Below are 6,333 nucleotides of genomic sequence, written 5' to 3' on the forward strand. Positions count from 1 at the left end.
GGGATGGAATACTCCGATTGGCCAGGCCCAGGCTGCCTGCCCACCCCTGAAGCCAGAGCCTCCACTGTGGGCTGGGCACGAAGGAGGATTTGTTCTCTGAAGGAGAAGTGGGCACTGTCACCAGAGCAGGGAGCAGAGTTGGATCAATGTGACGACAGACACGCCTTTCAAATCCCACTCGTGGTGTGTGTGAGGTGGGCAAGAGAAGCTTCCCTGGGTGTAGAATTTCTCCACGCCCGTGTCCACCCCTCCTGTGCTGCCCTGCCGTGCTCGATGTCTCCCCTGGTTCCTGTGCCCCGTTTTGGCTTTTCTCTTTGGCTCATGCTCTCTCTCTCCAGCCCTGGGGTTGGTGACCCCACTTCAGATCATCTGGTCTGGCCTGAAACTGACCTCCCCTCCAGGTAGGACCCCTAGTGTCTGCCCTCTGCATCCACATCTTGCTCTGGCCCAGGCCACCCGTCGTGGGTGGGGAGCCGAGCTCAGGGCTGCAGAGACGGTACTCTAGTATGGGGGTGGGGGAACCTCCCCCTTTTCAGACTTCGGTCTCACCTCCCTTGTCCTGCCACGACTAAAGCCCTAACCCCCTCCCCCACCTTCCAAGTTATTTTCTTCATTTGTCGGGTCCCTGTTGTGATAGGTGGCATTTGGTGGTGGTGGTGCCGGTGTGTTATTTTCACTCTGCTCTGTGCACTGACACTTTCCGGAGGTGTGGGCACATTTTAAAATAATGATCTCCCCGTGGCCGAGAGAGCCTGACCCCTCTGCGGTGGCTGGAGCCGCTCTGGTCTGGGGGAGGGGCTGGCACGAGCCCCTTGGGACAGAGAAGGATGTCCCTCGGGGCGCAGAGAGCCTGGGCTAGAAGGTAGTGAAGAGGGAAGGGAACGCAACAGGTCTAGGTGGCTGGGTCTCAGAGATGCTGGTTTCGTGATGATGGCACCTGGTCCCCCCCACATGAGCTTGTCATGAGGACATCAGGCCCTGAGGAAGCGTGTTCATGATATCTAAACTCAGCAGGTGGTCTGGAAGATGGGAGGCTGATTCACTCTGGAGGGTCTGGGCAGGGGAGGGGTGCGTAGGAAGCCCCCGGTCATGAGTGCTCACAGATGAGGCCCCCACCTTGGCGGTATCAAAGTATAGGGGTCATTCTACGGTTGGAAGGAGGCTCTCTGTCTGTGTTGGAGGCACACTCCACCAGATCCAGTTCTCATTGCAAGCAGGTTCCTGACCCCAGGGTGCCCCGTGTCCCTCCCCCAAGTATATCTGTGGCTACTGGTGACAAGCCTCTCCCCTGGTGGGCCCTGTGCCTACTGCTCCTGGACAAGGAAGGCTTGGGGCTCTTTGAAGACACCCTGACCTCATTCTTCCTCCTCTCTTCCCCATAAGGCCTCCCTCATTTGGCCGGTCCTGGCCGTGGTAGTTCAGTTCATTCATAGTTCAGTAGACTCTTCCTTAACATGCTACAGCTCCCAAGACCAAGATGATGCTTCTTTGATTATCAACAAAGCAAAGCAAATATTTGCTAAGTGCCTAGTACATGTCAGGCACTGTTTTAGTGCTTTGCTGTGTTGGACAAAACCATTCTAGTGGATGTAATGCATGTAAAGCACATAAAAGTACTTGCAGGGTGACAGGTTCTTGATGGAAGGAAGAAGGGCACCTGGATTGTTCCACACAGCAGGCCATTGCTTCCGGAAGTGTTTCCATTGTTGTGAATACTGTTGGGTCCCTGATGTATCCCAACTAACCGCCCCCCGCCCCCGCTCCCACCATCCCTCAGAGGCTGGACTGGACTGGCCTTGCCAATAGGGTCTGCAGTCCTGCCTCTTCTTCACTCCAGTGTGAACACAGTGCTGGCTGTTTCCTAGGGCTTCCTGAGCCCTGTCCTCAGGTCTCCTCCCACAATCTTTAGGGTCTTGTTCTTCAAACCAAAGCCAAGTGAACACAACAGTGTGTGATGTATCAGCCCAGAGCCAGAGAGGGCTGACTGGGTAACCTTCTTTTCTCCCAAGGATCAGTCTAAGATTGACTCTTGCTGCTTGATGCCCTGGGTATGCTCTGCACACACACACACACACACACACGCACACATGCACGTGCACATATACACACACACACACACATTGCACACATATAGCATTTCTCACATCCTGGCCCACACTCTCCAGTAGGGTCCTCTTTGGATGTAATGCTGACCATAACCTCACTAAGCATGGCCTGCTCAGGTACTGTCTGAGGCAGGTGGGGAATGGATGGGAGGGGTCTTCAGAGTCAGAGAGACAGAGGATCCAGTTGACTAACCATAGAAGATTCCTTTTGGGTTCAAAGCAATGGAGCAGGGTCAGGAGGGCTGCCTTTTCCTTGTGGCCCTTACAGGTGGCAGGTAATGCCCCGTTTCAGGCTCATACCTCCTCTTTGCCTGGATGGTTCCTACCTCTAAGGCCTCACTCCAGAGGCAGAGTCTCTGGTCCTCCCTGTCTCCCCTTCTTACCGGGAAGGGGGCCGAAATACCAAGGGGTGAAGGAGAAATGGAGGACATGAGGAGCCAGTGGGCAGCCTGGAAGGGGGGCACTGCCGTCCTGGGACAGGATTTTCCTGTGCCTCCCTGAGAGGCAAAGTTTGGTCCTCTGACCCAGGGACACTGGGCTCCTCCCAGAGAGACCAGGCCTTTCCTCCACTCTGGCTTGTCTCCCTGCTATGGTCAGAAATTCAATTTGCAAAGATTCCCCCTGGCCTGGGCTGTGGCTCCCTTGCCTTGTCTCTCTGGCTGCTGCTGAAATGAGCCCCTCCCTCCCTGTCTTCTTTCAGATTTCTTGGACGAAATTGATTCTCTTTAAGCCTCTCACCCTGATGCAGCTCAGAGCAGTGGGGCCAGTGAACCTTTTCTTCAGCCAACTGTCTCTCCCATCTGATGGGCAGTGTCCATTAAACCCTCAGATTTGGTGCCTGTATGTGTGTGGCTGTGTGTGCATGCGTGCGGGCATGTGTGTGTGCACCCGCGTGTGCGTGATGTATATGGCAGGTAGGAAGGAATCGAAGGAGGTGGGCACAGTTCTCAACAGAGGTAAATGTGATGCCCTGAAGGACATCCACTGTCCCCCCGGGCCCGGCTGGGGCAGAAGATAGCAGCAGGCTCTCCTGTGGTCATCCCTGTAGGCTGCCCCTTCCCCTTGGAAACTGATGGGAGCAGGCAGAGGGAGTTTCCATATTCAGAGGACTGGGGCACAGATATTTCTAGGCAGAACTCAGGCTCAGAACATAAAATTCCTCTCAACTCTTCCTTCTCTGACTCTCTCTGCATTCCTTGGAGATTGTTGACAGGCATTTCTCATGTCTGCACCATTGGTATCCTTCTGGGCTCCCGTGGCCACGAGCAGATCACCTGCACCGGCAGAGCTCCACATGCAGTTTGCTGCAGTGTGCTCCCAAGAGAACCCTTTTCCTCTTCTCTTCCATCCCCCAGTCCCTCATCTCCCAGGGTTTCCAGAATCTGCCACATTCTTGCTCAGCAGTGCAAGAATTATTTACTCACCCTCCCGCCTCTCCTGCGCTTCCTGCATATCTGATTCCTCTGTTCATTCAATTTGCTGGTAAAATTATGTTCTCTCCATGAAGTCTGTGTGGACCACGCTCTCCATCAAGGTCCCTACTGGTAATCTGCCTCCTGTCCGCCACCTTGGGATGCCAGGCTGGGCGGTGTGGATTTTGGTGTATTACCTACTCGCGGTATAATGGAGAGCCAGTTGTTTATTTGTTTGTTTTTAACTTCTCTGAGCTTCAGCTTTCTCCTTGTAAAGCAGAAAAAGAAGTGCCCGCCTCATACGATTATTGTAGGAGAGCCATGAAATAATAGACATGAAGGTCCTGGAACAGAGACTGGTGCATAGTAGGGGCTCCGTTGCTGGAAGTTCTTTCTTCTCGTGGTTATGTCTCGTTTGTTTCTCCAGTGAGACTTTAAAGTTCTAGAGAGCAGATACTGGATCCTATTTTATCTCGGGATTCCCAGTGCCTCTCACAAAACTTACTACAGAGTAAGTGCTATGGACTGGATGTGTGTGTCCCCTACAAAGTCATATGTTGAAGTCCTAGTCCCCAGTGTGATGGAGCTTGGAGGTGGAGCCTTTGGAAGGAAATTAGGTTCTGAAGGTGGAGCCGGGGTGGATGGGGTCAGTGCCCATATAAGAGAGACCCCACCCCTCAAGAACTCCTTTGCCCCTTCTGCCATCTGAGGACAGAGTGAGCATATGGCTGTGTATGAATTGGGAAGAGGAGCTCACCAGGCATGGGATCTCGGACACTCCAGGCTCCAGAATGATGAGAGATAAGTGTTTGTTGTTTGAGCCTCCCCCATCTATGGTAATTTGTTATAACAGCCTGAACTAAGGCAATAAATGCTCAGTGAATGTGGTTTTCAGTCTTCGACCCAGCTCCTGACTACCTCTCTGGGGTTTTTCTCTCACTGCTAACTCTTTCCTTCACACCAGCTGTCTTGAACTATCTACAGTCCTTCCAGAATAGATTCCTCAGTTTCATAACCTTGGTGCAATTGACATTTGGGGCTGGACAGTACTTTGGGGGATAGGGACTCTCGTGTGCAGCTGGGAGAAGATCCCTGATCTCCACTCTGATCCCCACAGAGGCCCTTGTTCTAAATCCCATATCTTTGCACTCTTCCCACTGTGCCACCCCTCGTCGTTCCCTATTGCAGTTGCCTAGTTATGTGCAACTCTCTTGTCCACTGTGATTTGACCTCTTCAAAGCAGAATCTGCGATTTTGTCACCTTTTTATCTTTAGCACATAATACAGGATCTGGAATATTCTGTGGTCGAAACGTGTTAAGTGAATGAATGGAAGAATTGATGGAAGCCTAGATGAATTGATGGATGGTTGGATGGGTGAGTTGGTGGATGAATTTGTAAATAGGTGCATGGGAGAGCAGTTGCAAGGAAAGGTGAATTGGTGGATAGAAGGATGGATGCATGGGCTTTATGAATAAATTAATAAATAGATGAATGGATAGGTGTGTGGTTTGATGAATGGTGGGGAGGGTAGATAGATGAATGTGTGAATGGAGAGGTGACTGGGTGGATAGAAAAATGGTTGGGTGAGGAGATAGATGGGTGAGTACATGGATGAAGGGACAGATGAATGAGTAGGTGGAGGTTGGGTAGATAGGTATGTGTGTGAATGGTTGTATAGGTGGGTGGATGGATAGATGAAATTTATGACTGAGTCAATGAATAGATGAAGGGATACGTGTGTGGTTTGATCAATGGTTGGGAGGTTAGATAGATGAATGAGTGAATGGATAGATGGATGCGTAGCTAAATAAATAGGTTGATGGGTAGATGGCTGGGTGTGCGAGTGAATGGATGTGTAGGTGAATTTTTGAGTGAAATAACCTAGTTAGAGGATAAAAGGAGTTTACAAATGGGTGGATGAATAGATGGAAGTTGAGTCATAGAGTAGGTCAAAGCCAATGAATATGTAATCCAGATTCCTAACTCCCAATATGCTACTCCTTGGAAAAGCATGCATTGCCTTCTCCCACTGGGGCTCAAGACAGCATGGTCAATGACTGGTAAAGTCATTTATGTAGCCTAGTAGGGAAGGGCCTAAGTGGCTATAAGCAGTCTGGAGTCCGAGAACCTGGTGTGATTCCTGGCTCTGCCAGTATCTAGCTGTGTGATCTTGGGTAAGGTGCAGGACACCCCTGAGCCTCAGTTTCCTCTACTGTGAGAACAGTACTGGTTCTCACAGGTTTGACGTGAGGGTGAAATAAAATAATCCATGTAAAACACACTGTGTGATGTCTGCCACATAATAAGCCCCCCCCCCCCAGATGTTAGTTCTTCTTTTTTCATCATTAATTCATTATTAATATCATTAACATCTTGGTCACCATCATTCATTATCGCCCCCTTGTACAAAGGATCTGTGTCCCAATGTAGAATGATAGAACCTGAGGGGAACGTGAGGGGTCATCTGGTCCTGCACCTTCCCATAATGCAGACCCCAAGGCTTAGAGGTGAAATGACCTGTCCAAGTCCTTACAACTGCTGAGTGACAGAGCCGGGGTCCTTGAGGCCCTGGACATTTGTTCCCACTGCCCTACATGCCTCCCCTGAGACCCCAAGCCTGTGGTATCCTGAGGAGGAGTAACTACTTCCTGCTGGGGCGAGTGCTTCCTCCCGGGGTAAAGGCTTTGCCCTTCGGCTCTCCTTCCCTTCTTCCATGGAGGTGTGGGCTGACATGTCATGTTGTTTGCTTCCATAATGTCCTTCTGGTCTCCTCAGTCAGGACTCTCTGAGCCTCCTCAGAGAGGACACCTGAGT

This window comes from Neofelis nebulosa, chromosome 7 (genome assembly GCF_028018385.1).
Source record: "Neofelis nebulosa isolate mNeoNeb1 chromosome 7, mNeoNeb1.pri, whole genome shotgun sequence".
Lineage (NCBI taxonomy): Eukaryota > Metazoa > Chordata > Mammalia > Carnivora > Felidae > Neofelis > Neofelis nebulosa.